At 39.0% G+C, this 20,284-nt stretch overlaps 1 long non-coding RNA gene across 1 annotated transcript in view; it reads right to left on the reverse strand.

Moving 5' to 3' along the window:
* The window catches only part of LOC131482273 (uncharacterized), a 444,806-nt gene extending 426,579 nt beyond the window's left edge, over positions 1 to 18,227 (reverse strand). The window contains exon 1 of the long non-coding RNA XR_009246844.1: positions 18,177 to 18,227. This is a non-coding gene — a long non-coding RNA (uncharacterized LOC131482273). The remainder of the gene's footprint in view (positions 1 to 18,176) is intronic.
* Positions 18,228 to 20,284: the final 2,057 nt, after the last annotated feature.

The following is a 20,284-nucleotide window of genomic DNA, read 5'->3' on the forward strand; positions in this document are numbered from 1 at the left end:
AAATCTGTATTCCAATTTCCATGCAATGGACATAGTTTATAGAGCATTGTAAGTCTAAACTCCACAACTTGAGAATGATCTTCAGTTGCAAGAGAAACTAAACAGCCTGCAAAATCAAACATTTTTATTATACAGTCCTTTACACAATTTAAATATTGAGCAGTTATTCTCAAATGAAGTCTTTCCCACAGTGTTGACTAAAAGAAACAAGTAACAAAGAATACATATCCAAGCATCTAACTTATTAACTACTATATGAAGAACAGAAAAACTAAAAGCTGGGGATGCTTCTTACATGGGCTGTCCAATTTTAAAGCAATGCCAAGAAACAATTGGCTCAAAAGGCACGATGGGCTTATCTCTAGGGAGGGCAGGGATAAGGATTAGACAGAGCAAGAGAGAGTTTCTAGGTGTTGATAGCAACCTGCTCCCTAGTCCAGGTGGCAGGTAGACAGCATCTTTATTTATCAAGTACCATGAAACATACAATGCACATTTATATGTATTTGTGTACATGTGCGCATGTAAGCGCCTTCTGTTTTTTTAAAATCATCCTGTATTATACACACAGAAAATCTGAAGCAATCACAGTAGTTGTTGTCTAGTATACCATTTCTAACGCAAAGTTTAAGATCAAATGTCCTAACTATATTCAAATGTAACTGGGAAAGATACAGTGTCATACACATTTTAAGGTTCTAATTCCTGTTGTCTCACTCTTCTTACAATTCAAACATGAGTTCTACCACGTTTCTTAAAAGCAATGTAAAAAGATTTATTTTCAGGGGTGGCTGTTTGCACAATGGTGGAGATTCCTCTGGGGTCCCACTTTCCATGTGCCTGGGTATAAGTTCTGATTCAACTCCCGGATCCAACTTCCTGCAAGTACAGATCCTGAGGGAAAGTGGTGGTGGCTCTGCTACCCAAATGTGGCATCTGGCTCCTGGCTACAGCCCAGCCACCCAGCTCACATCAAAGAAAACTACATGTAACTTTTAATGTGAAACGAGAGCATAACAATTAAAATTAAGTTTATTCTTGTGTCTATTCTAATTAAATTTGTTCAACTAGAAGATTAGCATTTCAGGAAGTATTCATCTTTTAAATTCTTGAAGATTGTCGTAAAATACTCTTCACACTGAGAATTTTTCAGGATATAATGAAAATCCTTCTAATTGTATTTAAAAATGTTTGCATGACTGGTCATCCTATCTTTATAATCAGAACCCAACTAGATAAATTCAAGTATTATCATTTTTTAATGACACTAACTCTAATGCAATTTAAAACATTTAATAAGATTTATTTATGTATTTTAAGAACAGTTACAGATTGGCTGGCAGGGGGTGGCACAGAGAGGAGAAAGAACTTTCAGCCATGGGTTCACTCCTTAAATGGCAACAAAGTCAGAGCTGGGCTTGCCTCAAGTCAGGAGCCAAGAGCTGAATCTATGTCTCCTCCACGGATGCAGCAGCACAAGCCTTGGGCCATTTTCCAGTGTTCTCTCAGGAACATTAGCAGGCAGTGGAATCAGAAGTAGAGTAGTTGGGATTTGTACCAGCACCCGTATGAGAAGCCTGCCAAAGAGTGGCTGCTTTACCAGCCACATCACAATGTCAGCCCCAATTTAAAACAATTTTTAAAAGAACTAAAATAAGAGTGCTTGGTTTACTGGTTAAGATGCCATTAAGGTCACTTAGATCCCTTATCAGGGTGCTTGGAGTCAATACCTGCTCTCATCTCCTGACTCTAGTTCCCTGGTAATCCAAGTCCTGCGAGGCAGAGATGATGATTCTCAGAAATGAGCCTCCATCCACCTGTGCCAAGTTCATTCTGGCCCAGTGCTTTATTGGGGTCATTGGGGAAGTGAACCAGTGGATGAGAGTTCATTCCCTGTCTCTCAGTGATAAAAATAAACAAAAATTCTGAGCCTCACATCTTCAAAAGAAAAATTTTAAAACTGACAATTAAAAATTTAGCAAAGACTAAACACAGGCATTCCACAAATTACATCTGTGGTCTAGACTTGGTTATTTGCATAACTGAGTAACATTCAAAACTCTGAATTCCAGCTTTATGATTTAAAAAAAAAACAGTAACAGAGAATTGAGCAGTTACTAAGAACAACTTCTTCTCAAGCAGGTACTGCTAACTTCTCAGCAGCCATATGGACTCCAAGATACCTATTCAAAAGGCAATGGAGGAATGCTGAACCTCTCAAGCACCTTTTAAAACACAGATTCCAGAATTAGGAGCTTTCTGTTAAAAACTGGGGGGGTGGGAGAAGCGACAATAATAAGGAAGAAAAATCTGAGAGAGAGTTAAGAGTGATAAAAAGTTGAAGGGAATTCAAGAAGACAGAGAGGAAAGAAGGAGAAAGGAGGCCAAAGGACAAGAAGAAGGGCTGCCTGGATTTGGTGAAGGATGAGAAAAGTCTGTCCAAAGGCGCATGGCCTCCACAGCACGCTCCTTGGCTTGACACTCAAACAAAAAGGATGTGGAAGCCGGCCCACCGCAACCACTTGGTATCACATTCATACTGAGAGCCGGTGACAGACATTGAGTCACGCACAGGGAGCATCTGCATCTTGGCAGCCTCGTCTGTCACAGGAACTGTAGCGGAGAAGGTCCCTAAAGCAGCTTCCAAGACAATCAGCCTTTTTATGTCTAATTAAAACCTACTTTTATTTCGTTTGTAGAAGGGTGTCAGGTTCAATTAGAGACCATGTACAATTCAGCTCTGAGAAGAATGGTGGCTTTCTTTCACAGAGGGGAGCAGGGGAGAGAAGCAATTCCTAAACAGCAGCAGCAGCAGCCACAGCAGCGGCTCCCCAGGGCAGCCTTAATGTCCCCAGGGAAAGTGCCGGAGGCTCTGGTGTCCATAGTCTGCAGGGGTTTCAGGCTTCTGGCAAATGCCGTGTTCTTAGTCAAGTGGATACACAAGTTCATTAGGCAAGCACAGAATGGCACACGCTAAGGATGGTGTGCTTGTGGTCTGCTGCCCCCATGAGAGAACACTTTGCTGCGCTCACGGGTGGCTGCCATCTCTGTGCACATCCACTTGGCTATGCATCGCCTAACCGCACACGGTTCCAAAATACTTCCTGCAAGTTTCCTTATTAGCAGCAAGTGGGTCTGTTGAAGCTTAAGAAAGCCATTTAATAAAAAATAGAGCCACCCAAATGAACGTGGATTGAAAAAACATTTAGATTGATGGAGCCAGGTTGGTCACTGTAATTACTGAAGGTGTATCATTTCCTAAGCTCTCTCTGCATTAAATGTATGCCATACATTTATCAGACATAATTAGCACTTTGGGTGACAATGATTTGATTTCTTTCCTTGTAATAAAAGCCTTCTATGTTGGCATATACATGCAGAATGGGAAATTGAACACTGTTGCTGTTTATTATCCCCAGACAAAATTTAGGACAAACCAGGGGGAAAATATGGGGAGGGCTAACCAAGCAGCCTTTTGTGAGTTTTGCAAACAGAAAAAGAAAATAGTTCAATAAAAGCTTTTAAGGATCACAGTCAAACGTAGGCTTTTTGAAAGCAAAAGGTATCTCTGGAATGTTTCTCTACTTTCAAAGTCGGCATTTAACTTTTTCTTTCAGATGTGAACAAACCCACACTAAATTGATTCATCGGCACCACCGCAAAACTGGCTACACTGAAATACGGCATGCGGACTGGAGCCGTGCTTCTATCTCCCCTGAGGGGACTGCAGAACGGGATGGTTATAAAATTATTCCAAATAAATACTCCCTGCTCCTTCACTGCCACAATTAGGAAGCATGTTAATCCTGTTTTTTTAAATCTTTTTGGTGGACTAAAGTATTTACACAAACATGAAAGATGCTTTTTATAAGGTAAAAGGAGACATGAAAATGTAAGTTGTTGATCTATTGTGTACAGCTCCTAGAAGATGCCACAACCCCTTGAAATCTATAGCTGCAGCCAGAGCCCCTGAAAAGTTACCCTGGCACCTTCTTGAAAAGTCATTTTTTCTCTTTTGCATCAAAACCAAAATGTAGTAAGTGGGTTTGTTGACTCCTCTGGCTGCATAAATTAATTAGAACTTCATTTACAGACAATGATTGTTAAAATAAATATTTCTCAAAGCAATCAAATGACATTAACTTTACATAAATGTTCCCACTCACATTGAACTCACTGACTTATCTAATCCTAAGATTTGTTCTACTAAAACACTGGTCTGCAGACAGCCGCCAGTCTCCTACGGTGACACATGTGTCAGTGTCTTTTCTTATTTTTCAAACCCCACATGGGTTGCAGAAGCAAAGAGCTCATGGAAAATGCTCACACTACCAGGAGTACATCTCTTCCTGAGTATATTTCATATTTCCTAAAACTTGCATTGATGGATCTTTGTTAAAAATATGTGTGTGTGTGTGTGTGTGTGGTTGCGTGTGTGTGGGTGTGAATCATTGCAAAATAAAAACAAACTTAGAAGGAATCCTGATTTTTATATAAATAATAAGCTAGCAATACCACAAAAGCCTTTAAAAATGTAGCAAGAAGAGCAGACTTTTGTAAAAGACTGGTATGTTTTTATTTGAAAGGCAGATTAACAGACAAAAGGAAGGAGGGAGGGAGATGGAGAGATAGGGAGGGAGGGAGGAGGGAAGAGAGAGAGAGATCAAGATCTTCCATCCGCTGGTTCACCCCACAATGGTCACAGTGGCCATAGTTGAGCCAATCCAAAGCCAGGGGCTAGGAGCTTCTTCTGGGTCTGCCACGTGGGTGCAAGGACCCAAGAATTTGATCCATCCTCTCCTGTTTTCCCAGAACATTGGCAGGGAGTTGGATCAGAAGTACAGCAGTTGGGTTTCAAAGCAGGATATATGGGATGCTGGCAGCAAAGGTGGAGGATTACCTTGATAAAACACCTTGCTGGCCCCAAGAAGATCAGCTTGTATATGGAATTTGCTGGTGTGTAAACCAATGATAGAAAAACAAGGAAACTACTGCTTAGACCTTTTCAGAGTTAACTCAATGCCATTTGAAAATGCATAGGCAGGAAAGGATATCAGCAGTCGGATATATCACAGACTTTGCTTAATAGACATTTAATAAAGGATGTGTGAGGCCTTAGTAGCAGTTTCACAAAATGGCCTCTTTCACCTAATTCTTAGCTGAAGTCAGGTAGAGGTTAAGGCCACAAGCAAAAAGACACTATTCAAATATCTTCTCTGATAATGCACACTATTTTATTTTCCCAATCTAAGGAAGATATTGTTTAGAAATGCAGCTCTGTTTTCTGCAGATTTTCACCTACAGCTTAGTTTTCATTATTTTTTTCTTCTCTGTGTTTGTCTAAAGGCAGACATGAGGGATCAGAAGTAAAAAGGAAAGAATGAGCCACATTCACAGGGGATCTTCGGGGGGGAGTAACCAGGCGAGGTTGAGGTAGAGAGAGAGAGCACGAGCAGGTGAGTTAGAGAGAACTGCAGCAGACAACAGGAGAAACGCAATCCCTGATCATGCACTGTGACGTGCTCGAAAGACAGTCATGTTCAAGCATTGATATAACAACATGAGACCATCACCTGTTACAGAAAGTAATTTTTGGTAAAACTAACTAGTTACCAACCAAGGTTACAGCCAATCACTTGTGCTTCTGTAAATTTTTTTCCCCTTGGATTTTGTTTGCAAATCATTTTACATCAGGGGCATGAGATCTTTTATTTTCTTTCATGTGAAAATATTCAATTAAGCACCCATGACCTCTGATCATGAAGTTCTTCTTATTAGTCCTCATTAGCTGGATATCTTTTACCCTGCCAAGACATATGCGCATTTAGACAGAACACACGCAGGGGATGTCAGAAAGCACTTTCAATTTTTCTCCCACAGCCCCCTAGGAGGCTGAGGGAGCCTCGTGTCAAAAACCCTCACTTTAGAACAATAAATAAATAAACCAGCCCCGGCCTTCCCAAGGCTGGCCAACTCTAGCATAAGTAATTCAAGAGGCTGAGAGATGCCAGATAAATTTGATTACTATAAAAGATGGGAATATGTTTCTTTCCTTTGAGAATTCACAAAAAGGGGTCAAAAACAAAGCAATGCTGAAAGCGAACAATTTCATTTCGCCTGCAATTCAAGGCGAAAATTCAAAGGCAATTTTGCAGGAACATTTTATCACAATTTTATAGACCCTCATTTCCTGCACACATCACAATCTTTAATTTCTGAAAGAGAAAAGCAAGAAAAGGGGAGTGGGCGGGGGAGAGGGGGTAAAGAGGCTGAGACCAACCGTGAGGGCTTTTTCTTCTTCTTTAAGATATAAATGCAGATATTTATAAAGCAGTGAGAGATTTGTAAATCTTTCTTCAAAGCTGAACCTACTGCTGGGATTGTGATTTGCTAAAAGCTGCTATAGGCATACTCCAAAACTCAGCAGGGTCATCCCTCCCCTTCCAAAAAAATAAAAAATAAAGGAGGTGAGGAGGGGGGCAAGAAAGCCACTCTGATTAGTGGTGTCTTGACAGATGTGAGAGTTTCAGCAAACTGTTTTCATTTTACACCTTTTCTCTGCAGCAGATGCATATATACCTTTTTCTTTCCAAATACACAAAAAGAAGATTTAAAACTCAATACTTCACTTCTCATCTTTGTGTCTGATTCTCCTGACATTGTTTGCACATGGCACATCATTTCTCAAAGCAAGATAATAGGTGGACCATTGGAAGGTCAGTCCAAGGACAAATGCAATGGGCATGGACTCAAGGCGGTCTTGATCAGCATCCTGCCCTGCAGGTCTTTCTAGGGTAAGCAGTGGTGTAGCTCTATGGAGGCACAAAGACCTGGTTTCCACTTTCACAGTAAAACCACATACCACCCTTGATTTCCTAGAGGGAGTTAAGTTCCTCCTGGCTCCTTGAGAGTGTGCAGGGTAACAGAAAACCAGGGTTGGAGAGTTCTTGGCTCATGTTAGGTAGTGATACAGCCCCAGGATCTAAAATGTGTCTTGGACACAGGAGATGCTAAACAAGTATTTGTTAATGATGGAATGAATGTGCTTGGGAAAGCATAAGCCGTGAAAGTCAGAGTGAAACTATAATCATAGACATTAAAATAAAATCAGTGACACACAGTGCCAAGAAACGACTGCTTCTGAGCAGGAACTGGCCTGGTTTCAGGACCCAGCAGGCATTTCTTCCTCACGGGAGCAATAACCTCCTCCCATCCCAACCCCACGCACTTTTTCACTTGCACTACATTCTCAAAGACTCAAAAGGCTGCCCACCTCCTTGGGAGTCTGGGGAGCAGGGCCCAGTAGAGATACAGCATAGTGACTTTGAATTTCTTTCTGCACATACTGCTTTCAGAGACAAAATGATTTTACTTTCAAAAGGCATTCTAGAAAAAGTGACAAAAAAAATACAGAACAAGACAACCCTTTTACAAGTCACTGTTTTTCAAACTGCACCAGGCATCACAGTCAGTGAGTAGGGCAATAAATGTGTTGACCTTTCACTACCTGTCTGGAACCATTGTTTTCTAGGGGCAATACTGGAGTGGGCTGGCACTGTGTAATGCTGACCTAAATTTCCAAGGAGCATGAAGAGCTATCACAAACAGAGAAAAGCTGGCTTGGACAATTGTACTAACAACTAATTTAAAAACCTGAGATGCTTTCATTTTAAAGCTAAAGTCTCTATGCACAGCACAGTGCCACTTATACTAAGTTCCACCTACTTGCCACATATTTGTGTCCTATCAGAAAAATCTCCCTTTTGCAATGCCAGTCCCTGATTGAGCACTTACTGGTCAACGGAAGAGTCCATCAGCATCCACACATAGCTATAAACCCATCCTGAAGTTTGACATCACACAGGGTTTGTCATCTTGGACTTTGTTAAGAAGCAATCACATTCACTCAACCATAAAGAGATCAGCAACAACATCATTGGTACCAGCTGAGTAACAAAGAAAACAAAACAACAGCATGAGGCTTACAACAACACCCGTTTACAGGAGCAGCCACCTGGCTACATCTGGACCAAAAGAAATGGGGAAATGTACAAACCATGGAGCAAAAACAAAACACCCATAAAGAACTCAGATGGCAAATGGATGTACCTGTCTCCTCCTTGTAATTCTTTAAGATAGCTGGAATTTCATCTGTGAGGTATCTTTCATCTAATCACTTATCCAGAAAACATTATGTGAGTATCTCCTATCTGCTGAAGATTATCATTAAAAAAAAAAAAAAAAAAAGACCAGCCCTGCCTTCACAAGGCTTACAGTTCAATTCAGGAGATGAATTAAGTAGTAATTACATGTGTGATAAATGTCATGAAAAATGACATAGTGGGTACCTGGGGAACACCGAGTAAATGACTTATGGGCTTATATAACTCTTTCAAAAGGAGAAGGAAAATTTCCAAAGAGAGGGTGATACAGGGAAGTTTTGTTTTTATTTTCTAGCAAGGGAAGGACATGGAAGTAAAATTACAACCGGGATAAAGAAATACATTTCAGGATATCTGCTTCACCAAGATGATATACTTTTAGAATGATATGAGATGCAAATAAATTTTAAAATCACAGAGAGATGGATGGGCACTAGGTGTGACTACATGCTTTTTTTTTTTTTACTGCACTCTATGGTTCATTTTCTGATTTATCTTCAGCAACATGAGTGGAAGTTTGGAAACACGGACTGATGAGTTTCATCAAATCTGAAAAAGTAAACATGTCAATTTTCAAATTTCCACATCATACACAGTCAGCAGATAAACTACCCACACAGCAGAGGTGATCTAGGAGTCCACCATGTCACATCTGAGTCCCACAAGGGCCAAGCATTAATACATGAAATAGGCAATTCTTCACAAGATGTGCTCCTTTATATACAATATATTCATGTTTAGCAGACAGCTCATCCCATCACATGCATGGTCATTGAACATCCCCACAGTAACTACTGAAGGACTATTAGAGAAGCCTTCAAGGCTGGTACAAGTTGATGAACAAAGCCTCCTTAGCTAGATAAGATGCTCTCATGGGAAGCATTAAGGATTCTCCCATAGGGCACACAACACCCAGTATTATGAAGCTTTGATATTATCAATGGGTAGTGTCCCTTGACTTGAACTATGCCCTCACCTCTAATCCTTGACCCAAATTCATGTTGCCTGAAGGTCAGGTTCATGTATCTCATTCCTTTGAAGCATTTGGGCCAATAACCAATTCTCACACTTAATGCCTACAACTCTTAGAATTCCCACTAAGTTAAAACTTCATCATACATTCTATGGTTTGTGTTTTATTGATAGCACATATATTCATTGCACCTTAATAAGAATCTTAAGCTTCCTCTGCTGGGTCTATCACACCTTCCAAATCAATGCAGTGTTTCGAGGTACAAGGGTCCTTCAAGTTCAAGGGCAAATGCAAACTTTAGTATAATTATCCACAAAGACAAAGACATACAATACTCCAGGGTTAATTTATGAGGTCTTAGATGGCAAATTCCCAAAAAGCATATTGTTTCTCTTTCCCTCTTTTGGTGAGGATAGCTGCTTGAAAGGAAGAAGAAAAATCACCTTACAAGGTTGCTTGGTCCACTCATGTAAACCAAGAGACCTGGTAAAGCCCATGTGTTTTTACAATAAAAGTGGGGCTGAGGACAAGCATTTGACCTAGTGGTTAACATGCCAGGTGGGGATGTCGACATCCCATACTGAAGTGCTTGGTTGGCTCCCCCAAAGCAGCTTCCTGGCAGTCTACACCATGGAGTCCGTAAGTAATGGCTCAGTTTAGTCCTTGCCACCATCGAGGGAGACTAGGACTAAATTTCAGGCTACTGGGTTTAGCGTGACCCAGCCCTGACTCTTACAGGCATTTGGGAAATGAACCTGTAGATAGGAGATCTCGCTAGCTCCCCACCTTTCAAACAAATAAAAAATAAGTAAGTAAGTAAATGGAAGCTAAAAAGAAAGAAAAATGATGTTCCTGTATTTAAAGAAAGCAATTACCTCAAGACGTTTAGGAGACTTAACAGGAAGAAATTTCTATCATTCAAAAGTCATGCAAAAATCTTAAGAAGGCCTGAGTGCTAAGGAAGTCTGGAACATTGCTGATTTGTTTTATCTGCTTTTCCTCCACACTAGGTCTAGAGAAAGACATATATTAACTAATTTCACTTTAGTTTCAACAGAGCTTGCTGCTTGCTCTCACACATGTCAGCTCAGTTCCACCGAGACTGTGGCAGCGTTATTGAGAAATGTCCTAACCAAACCCCAAACAGCTTCGCTGGGGTATATTAGTAAATCTCAGAAAATCACTTTTTATACCTTTATTTAAAACTGTGAACTTGAGCTAAGCTGTTGTATTTGACTGTGTCCCTTTAACCTAGGGAACTTGCTGCCAAAAAATATTATTGAGGCTAACAGCTTAATAAGTTTTATAGAAGATTAAATATTTATATGAATAAAAATAGCACCTGCAGCGACACCAGGAAGGATAAAATTACAAGGGCTATGAAATCTTCATGCTTCAGGGCATAAATTGCTTACCCACTGGATGAGGTGGTTTCTCTCAGGGAAACAACACTTCGTTGCTGAATACGTCTGCCAGAGAAGCGTTTCAGTGCTCACCACTTGCAACACCAAAGATTAGAGCAGCAAGATGGAGAAGCAGGTGGTTTATAACCAGCTCTCGTACAAACTGAATTTAAGAAGTGGACTCAACGTCACCATCAATCTAAACTACAAACACAAGGGTGCAAGAGGGAAAATCCAACAACTCTCTCAAAGAGAGTGAGAATGAAATGAAAAAAAGCACCGAAGATTCAAGATCTCAGGAAGGAAAAACAGTTCCCAGCTCTGATGATCTTTATAGACATTATAGCTTCTGAGTGGTAAAGAAGCCAGAACCTCACACCCAATAGCCAGCAAAGACCAAATTGGAAGGAAGGGGCTCAATTATCTACTAAGTCTTTTTTTTTAATTTGCTATTGTTCTTAAAGTAGAAAAGGAACATGACAATTAACAAGACCTTGCTCTGTTCGCCTTTTAGATCCCCAGTCATTATTCGACTGGAGAGGAAAACAGCAGGTACAAGAGCAGCACCAGCAACAAGATAAATTCACAACATAAATGTACTGATGTTCAGAGGCCAGTTTGAACTTCTCCTAACATCAAACTCTACAAGGATGTTTTCGAATAATTTTTTTTTTGGTCCACAGGGATTACAGAAATAACAGAAAGAATCAATCAGTCTATTTTATAAGTAAGATATTCAGCAAAGTAAAGAGTAGCATCCAGCCGGGAAAAGTAGGCTAATAAGGTTAATCACTGTTAGCTTTTAGTGACAGTTCACTTGACTTTCCAAGTTTGGATAACCCAACGTGCACAAACATTCTACAGTGACTAATGCAACCTGATGCTCAGCTGCATAATTAGTTGCTTTCCACAGAAGGATTATTTAAGCAGGAGCTGTGGGCTACAGGAGGATGCTCACGTTCACAAGAGTGCATGGAAGTGCATGATGGGTGGCCCTGAGAATGGCTCGGCGAACAAAGAACTCCTGTGGATTTTAATAACACTGATCCACTTATGAATCATAAATCAAATGGGAACCCTCTTGCAGTTTGAAGATTTCCAAGATTTCTGGGGAGAAGGTTCCAACAGAGACGGATGTTATCGGCCAGGATTAACTACATTTGTTCACATCAGAAAAAAAAAAAAGCAATGTTTTGCACCCTTAGATGGGTGCTGGCAGGGACTGCCAAAAATGCAACAGTGGGAATGATGAGGGTAACTGGACAAGGCCAATATCAGCGCCTGTGACAGTGGCCTTTGAGAATCCAGAGCTTTACACAGAGCTGGAGCTGAGATGAGCAGAAAAATGCAGGCAGCTCAAGATGAGCCATCCATCACCTAAGCCAGGGAGACAAATAAATGGTTGGAATCAACAGGAGCTGCTGCTTATTATTTTTAGAAAACCTTTAATTTAATGCATATTTTCTTTGCTGAAAAGGAAATAGTGATATTAACAAATTGGTTTTATTTCTAACCTGGCAGGCTGCCTGCAGTGGAATGTAAATACACGTACATGGGAGCTGGGATTAGCATTTATGGAAGAAAAAGAGTAGTCAATATTTTAATGAGGAAGTCTAAGAAAGCAATTGCATGAAATACACTCCGATGTCACAGGGGAGCTTTTTAAGTTAAGCCAACTAGTTCCAAATTACTGCTTTTCTCAGCTTTCCTTTAAGGGAAGTTTAGACTTACTTGGAAAAAAAATACAACTGCGGCATTTAGTTTTAAATATCATAAAATAGCTATAATATTCCTCTGGATAAGTACATACATTAACCTATATACATCTCTCTCACTATACATTCTGAAAAGGAATGTCTGCCTCACCATTCTTTAGCTAAATAGCCCATTGAACAGTGCCATCCTTGGGAGGTTTTCTGAGACAGAAGTACCAGGTAAAGAAAATTGATACTACTGAAGAATGAAAGAATGAGGACAGAATTGAGGAGATAAAATTACATAATAGGAAACACAAGCCACCAAAGCAAATAAAAATCAATGATGGTTGAGGGACAGAAGAGTAACATTTATCAGACACATCTGGACAATGGATACAATGAATTAGGAAAAAAAAAAGAAAAACCCATGATGTATTAAGTAATCTCTACATTGGTTATTTCTAGGATACATATCTCCATCTTGGAATCAGATCGTATTGGGAGCCAGGAAAAGAAAGGAACAGAAACAATTTGAAAACAAGGGAAGTGTCCTGATCATGAGACTGATAATAGCTCTTGGAAGAAATAAATTGGTCCCCACTTTTGAAGACTTCTCTGTTATTATGTCTCAATCTCAGGGCATCCAGTAGGACTTCCAACTTTAAACACACAAACATTAAAAAAGCAGTTCCTATTTTTTTGATGAATGTTATCAGGAACATTTCAAGTCTGACAATATGTAAATGTTTTAAGCTCTTAAACTGACCAAATTGTACCTATCCTTTCAAACTCAGAACCAACACAATAAAGACGAGTAAATAACAGAAAATAAACAATATATAATATGAGCAACTAAACTAAAACTTGTTATTTTTTTCCCCAAAAGAATAGAAACACGCTGGGTCAGCATCATAAGCCAAAATAGAACTGAAGAAGAGGTGAAAACGCAGAAAAACACTGGCTAGGATGTCCGAGTCCCATATCAGAACGCCCAGGCGTGTGTCTTGGTTCCAGTTCTGACTCCAGCTGCCTGTTAAAGCACAGCCTAGGGAGCAGCAGTGAAGAATGGCTCAGGAACTTGGGACCCTGCATCTCACGTGGAAGCTCAGGTTGGCTCTAGGCTTCCAGCTCTGGACCTGACCAAGCCAGGGCTGTTTAAGTATTTGGGGAGTAAAGCAGTGGATAGGAGCTATCTCCATTTTCTTTTCAAAAAAGAAATCATTTTTACAAATTAGAAAGAGAAGATAGAGTGCTCTCACTGGAAACAGTAAACCAGTCAAATACAGAGATAACAAAATAATTATAGCAAGTCTATTTAAAAGGTAAATGAAAATTATAAATGCTTTCCCATTATCTTGCATTTGTATAAATTTATAAACTGCAAATTATGAATCAGTCATGACAAACTGGCACATTTTTGTCAGAACAAATGTTATAAAGCTGAGATCTTATAGAGAAACAACAACACACAAGAGCTAGGAGAAAGCAGTGCAGGAGGGGACAAAAGTTTGCTACATTTTTCCATTTAAGCAGAAGGCAGATAATGCTGTTCACTCTCAGATCTAACCATTAGAGATGTGAAGTATCTTTAAAACCCTCATGAAAAATCTGTCTTACGAAAAAAATTACACAAATATTTCAAAATATTTTATGCCAAAATAAACTTTTTTTTAAACATTCCTTTTCCCACAAACTTTCCAAAGTGTACTTGTACATAAGCTAAACAATATTTTTGAGGTAATCAACAAGGAAACCATTTAATACCAAACCTATATTTGGTGAAATAGTAAGAATGGTAGAGTCTAAAAACAGAACAGAAAGAAATTGCACACCACCAAAAGCATCAAAAGGGAGACAGAAGGTCAGCAGTCAAGCTCAGATTTTGTTTCTAACAATGAACCCTAATGCCTTAAACGTCCTTGTGCAAAGATACGGTGGAAAAGCAAGTCACAAATCTTTCCATGGAATGAGATGCAGAAAAGGATGAGCAAAAACATGCTGAAAAGACATGAGAATCAACAGAAAAGAGGAGTTTTAATAATATCAGATAAAGAAAAATTCAAGGCAAAACACATTAAGTGGGCAAAGAGAGGCTTCATATGAAAGTGGCACAAGTGAAGATAAAGACGCAAGACTAACATTGCACCCAATCCAAAAGTGTATACATTCCTATAAGAGCTGAAGAAACACACAAAAAAAACCAAAAAACACATGAATTTAACACTCCTCATGGTTGCTAAAAGGAGACCAAAAAAAAAAAAAAAAATACAGTCAGTACCTTTCTCTGCCTCAGAGAAAATATCTTTTATTTCTTCCCAAAGATGATGTGACAGTATGTACTATGCCCAAAGTGAAGACCGACAAAATTCAAGTAAAAAATCATTGGTATGTTTTTAAAGCATAAAAAAAAAGTTCTAGAGGTAGAAAGAGAGAGAAACAAAGGAATGAAAAATTCGAAAGAGTAGTCACCATGGCTTATTCCCCAGATATCCTCAACAGCCAAAGCTATGCTGGGGTCAGGGTGAGACTGAAGCGGGGAGCCAGGAGCACCACCCGGTTCTCACTCACACCCACTACATGGGCCACCACTTGCAGCTACTCAGAGGCTGCCTCTGGAAAGAAGGTAGAATTGAGAACCAGAGCTAAGAGTCAAACCCAGGTACTTAAATGTGGGACACGGATATCTTTAAAGACTAGGCCAAATGCCTACCTCAGTCATCAATATGTTTTACAAAGCAATTCAGTAAAACTAAAGGTTCATAAAAACAAATGCAGCATTAAAAAATCAACCATTTAAAAAGTACAAGTTACTCTTTTAAAAAGCATTACGTATAACAAAAGATATTAAAATATCAGTTCAGGTTATTAATCAATGAATAAAATAAGGATATAACAGACTATAAGTTATATGATCAACTGAGATGGAAATCATAGCAAAATTTCATTTTATGCATTTTATATGTAAAAAACAAAAAAGATCAATAAAGTAAACATACAACTTAAACCACTGAGAAAATTTAAAACAATGGAAATACAAAAAAATGGAAGAGAGGGACTTCAAAACTATTTTTTGCAAAGCTAGTCAAGAAAAAGACATTAAAAGCGAGAAAAATGATTTACTGATAGTTGCAGTACTTTTTTTAGGAATTGTAGAATATTTGGGGTATAACTATACCAATACATCTAAATTCTAGATGAATTGATGTCTTAACAGGAGAATATAAGCTCCCAAAATGGATTCAGTAAAAAACAGAAAATAAACTGAACAGGTCAATAGTCTGGAAAGAAAGCCAGAGGTTTCAAAGAACTTCTTCAAAATGGATCAAATGTGGACACTGATCCTAATCACTGGGGCCAAAGCAGTGGCTCAACAGGCTAACCCTACACCACGTAGTGTCAACATATCATATGGGTGCCAGTTCGTGCCTTCGCCGTTCCACTTCGATTCAACTCCCTGTTTATGGCCTGGCAAACAGTGAAGGCTGGAACAAAGCCATGGGAGAACCAGAAGAGGCTCTGGCTACTGCCATTGGATCAGCTCAGCTCTGCTGTTTTAGCCATCTAGGGAGGGAACCTGCAGGTGCAAATCTGCCTTCCAAATAAAAAAAAATTCATCTAATTTTTTTAAAAAAGGAATAAAACTAAGTTACCATCTACACTACTGTGCTGGAGTCTGAGGAGACAATGGGATCTTGTTAATTAATATTAAGAGCACAAATAACCTTTATTCAAAAAAATGAGCCAAAGTGGCACAAAAAGAAAACTATGAGATAAAAATAACACATTATATGCACATACCCCCCCAAAATGTTCTCATGATGTAGTAGTAGGTTTATTGTTAGTATAAATCCACTATAAAAAAAATCCACATTATGCTTTCCAATGGAAATTGAATGGGTCATTATTAGAGATACATCAGTTTTACTCCAGAAGTTTACAGATATAATCCAATTAGCACCATCAAAATCCAAAAGAGAAAACCAAATGGAACAGTCACGTAGTTTCAAAGAGAACAGAGGGCAATACCAAACATATACCAAAATCATTAAAAGTCACATACACCTTATAGTATTAATAGAAAATTTTTTCTACCAGAGAAATTAGAGAAAAACTCAGGAGTAAAACTTGGCTATGGTACACTTACATAATTGAACACTATGCAGGGATTAGAAATCACACTATAATAGACTACAGGAGATGTTTAAGCCTTCTTGGAATTGGAAGAAAAAACTGACAGGTCAGTAGGATAAAAATGTTTTCAAGGTATAAAATGTAATTACAAATAAAGTAAAAACACCTTAAAATACTCTACATGTAAGTAATCAGTAAGTATTTCTCCATAACAGGATTAAACATTTTCTAATATTTTCCTTTATCATATTTTCCCCAAATTTTCAGCAGAAAAATGCTCATTTTTATAAAAATATGTAATTTTTAAAGATCAAACCCTCTAAAATCTAGCATCCCATTATTTAGTATATTGACACAACATTGCAATTCGTATGAAATAAAGAAAAAAAGAAATTTGAGCATCTACCAATGAAAAGCATCTGGACATGACTCACCAAAAAAAATTACTGAATGTCTAAAGGAAATATTAAAACAAATAGCCCAGCCCCACAGTGATTGCACAGAACTGTATATATTCGCTCTGTGCACTGGACAGGAATTTCTCATTTCATACATCATTTAGAGCTTGCTGCAGTGATTCTGCAAAATCAGTCCATACCATTAGAACACACAAAGAGAAACACCCAATTTTCCCACAGTTGGGCAATTCAAACGTTTTGGGCTACAATGTGCACAAACATCAGGGTTCAAGCTAACCAGCCATTGTCCTGCATGCCAAGAAGAGAGTGACATATGAATGCAAATACAGACCTAACACCTACTGCCAAGGACATTGACCCTAAAATCAATAGTCCAAGTCTAGCTTGTGCTCATAGGTACATTTAATTTCCAAAATTACTTGAAATAAATGAAAACAAATTGGTCCAAGTCATCCGCCAACCCCACCAGAGGGGTTTATTATTACTATTATCATTATTTTCATGAGAACCAGCTCTGATTTCTAAAACATTTTATCAAAGCATTGAGGACAAGCATGTGTTTTACTCTCCTCAAATCAGTGTTTGATACATCCGCCGCTGTACCTTAGTCCTGCTCCTTCTTTTTTAGCAAGATTGCTATTTTCAAATCAGAGAACCTGGAAAAGTATTTTTCTCAGGCAATACAAATTTGTATATTTCAGACCAGTAAGGAAGATATTTTCTGGACAATGGAAGGCTCTCACTTGGGAAGTATTTTGGGAACATTTTTTCGCGCATAGCCAAGATAAACAGTCAACGTGCAGTGGGTACTGTTTGAAACTTTGAGACTCAGACATTTTGTCTTTCCCTTTCTTTTCCCTGACATAGGAAAACTCACAGCATAATCTCCGATAAGTTTGCATGTTTGCAACTCCAGTAGCAGCTATAGAAATGAATTATAAAAAAACAAGCATCATTCATATCACTCCCCTACAGACTTCCTTATCACCAAGCTTTGTTCATTTCTGGAACAAGGGGAATTCAGAATGATGCTCTGTATCCATGAGGAAAGCAACCCTGAAACATCCATTAGGCACTACCAAGTAAGCGTTGACATGATCAAAGCTCATTACTGAAAACAGCAACAGCACCTTGCTGAGAAACTGCATGTCATCCTGCCCTTGTGGACCAGAGGAATATATAGAAATTGAATCCATACTTTCTCAGGACCAAATATCAAGTACAAGATATCCATGACACCACCACTGAACCAGGTCAAATCCACACCAGACCATCAGAACGACATATAATCAAGTTGTTCATTTTTAGGTTATATCCAAAAATCAAGCTTCCAGGAAGGAAGCTGCCACAGGCAACTTCCGGCACATCCCCACTGGGAAGAGTCTACATACCAGTGTAAGAGTTCTTCCTTGATGTCTTCTTCTTTTGGTCTCAGAAGAAAAGAAAAAAGAAAATACAGAAACCTGTAAATACAAAAGAAAAGTTTGATTTAAGAAAAGGATTTAGAAAGTAGCAATCAGAATGATCAAAGGGAGTTGACAGCAGTAATATGTGTGCTTGGCTAACAATGAGACATGTTGGTATGGAAGTTGATTAAAAACATGAAGGCCAGGAAAGTTCAGCCTTAATGAATATTCAAGGATTTGTCACAATTCAAAATGAAAGTAACAATGTGGGCATTTCACCTGGCAGTTGAGCCGCTAGTTAGAGCATTCACTTCTTGTATCTGAGAGCCTGAATTCAGTTTCTATCGCTGGTTCCTGGTTCCAGCTTCCTGCTAGCCCAAAATGTGGGAGAATACAGTGATGGCTCAAGTGTTTGTATTCTGCCACACATAGGGAACACCCAGGTCAAGGTCCAGGCTCCTGGCTTCAGACTCTCTCTGGGATGGTCCCAAAGAATTTCATCCTCTAGACAGTTCACACTTCATGTATTACACATGGATTTACAACAAAGGAAAACAGCAATAATTTTTAGAGACAGACTATATCCTGGAGATTTTCAATTTTTACGATCATAGGCATCAAATTGGACTTTTGCCTCGTAAGTGATGCTTATTAAAAGAGCAGTTTTCTATTGTGATGCTTTCAATGAAGTATATCACAGGTGAATGAACAATATTCAGGAGACTGGTATAATGATAAGGCTCAGAGGTTGAATGTGGTATAGGACAGTATGAGTGTATGTGCAATCAGAACTACTGATAAAAATCTAAACAGACCCTTGAGTCTCTGCTTAATCATGGTAAATATAATCCAAATTAACAAACATTTTATTTTCTTAACAGACTTAAATGAGGTCCACACTGTCCCAAACTCCCAGCGTTATTTTACAACACTGTCCTAAAGTCAAAACCTGCAAGTGACAACTTGCATGGAATTGTATAACACTTAACTTATATATCATGTTTCATGGATTTTTAAGCAGCCCATCATCTCCATATATGGATAGAGGCAGAGAGAGATCACCATGTAATTAAGTCTCAGCCTGGCTAGAACAAGGGCCACAAGATTTTTGTGTAAAGGGCCATGTAGTAAATATTTCCTCCTTGTGGGCAAAATGGATTTGTGTCACAATGACTTGTAATAGAAGAATAGTTAGCTGTATTTCGATAAATTTTTCTTTGCAAAAACAAGATAATTAGATTTGGCACATGAACTAGAGTTTGCTGATGGTCTTCTAGAGGTTATGGGTAGTGACTCTTTGTATTACATTTTCATACATTTGCATATATGTGAGCACATATGAAGGCACACATTTTAAGATGGAATTAAGATTCACAGGAACAAAAGGAAATAAGATGAAGGTTTGTATACGTGCCAGACAGCTCCGGCAACTTAGAAGCCAAAGAACAAAGGGTGAAACACTCGCTGGCTTGTGGTAGGCAGGATAATGGTTCCCCAAAATGTAGGACCAATTTCCTACAACCCACAAACACATTAGGCTATTGGCAAGAATACTGAAGACTACGGATGTACTGAGGTTGTCATCAGCTGGTTTGAACATGAAGAGACAAGCATGGATTACTTGGGTGGCCTCTGGAATCACCGAGGCCCTTTTCATGTGCAAGACAAAAGTAGAAGAGTGTGCATTGACACTGGTATCGTGACACAGATTGAACCAGCAACTCTTGGCTTTGAGCGAGAATCTAAGGCAGAAACTAACAAAGGTCTGCAGCTTTCAGAAGCTGGAAGTGGCGACAAAACAAATCCTACCTGAGAGCCAAACACCTTAACTTTAAGTCCAGAGAGATCTAGACTAGCCTTTTGACCTCCAGAACTAATCATTTGTGCTGCTGTAAGTCCTGAATGTTGTGGCAACTTGCTACAGCGCATTTGAAAAACTAACACCTGGGCCCACAAAGCAATGTAGACATTTCTTTGTAGGTCTGTGTAAGAGGCCTGTAGAGGGTGACAATGTGGACACAATCAACAAGGTACTCATGATAAATCTGAGTATATTGGCAAGGTCCCTGGAGAACAGTGCATTCAAAATTTCA

The sequence above is a fragment of the Ochotona princeps genome, chromosome 16, assembly GCF_030435755.1.
Source record: "Ochotona princeps isolate mOchPri1 chromosome 16, mOchPri1.hap1, whole genome shotgun sequence".
NCBI lineage: Eukaryota > Metazoa > Chordata > Mammalia > Lagomorpha > Ochotonidae > Ochotona > Ochotona princeps.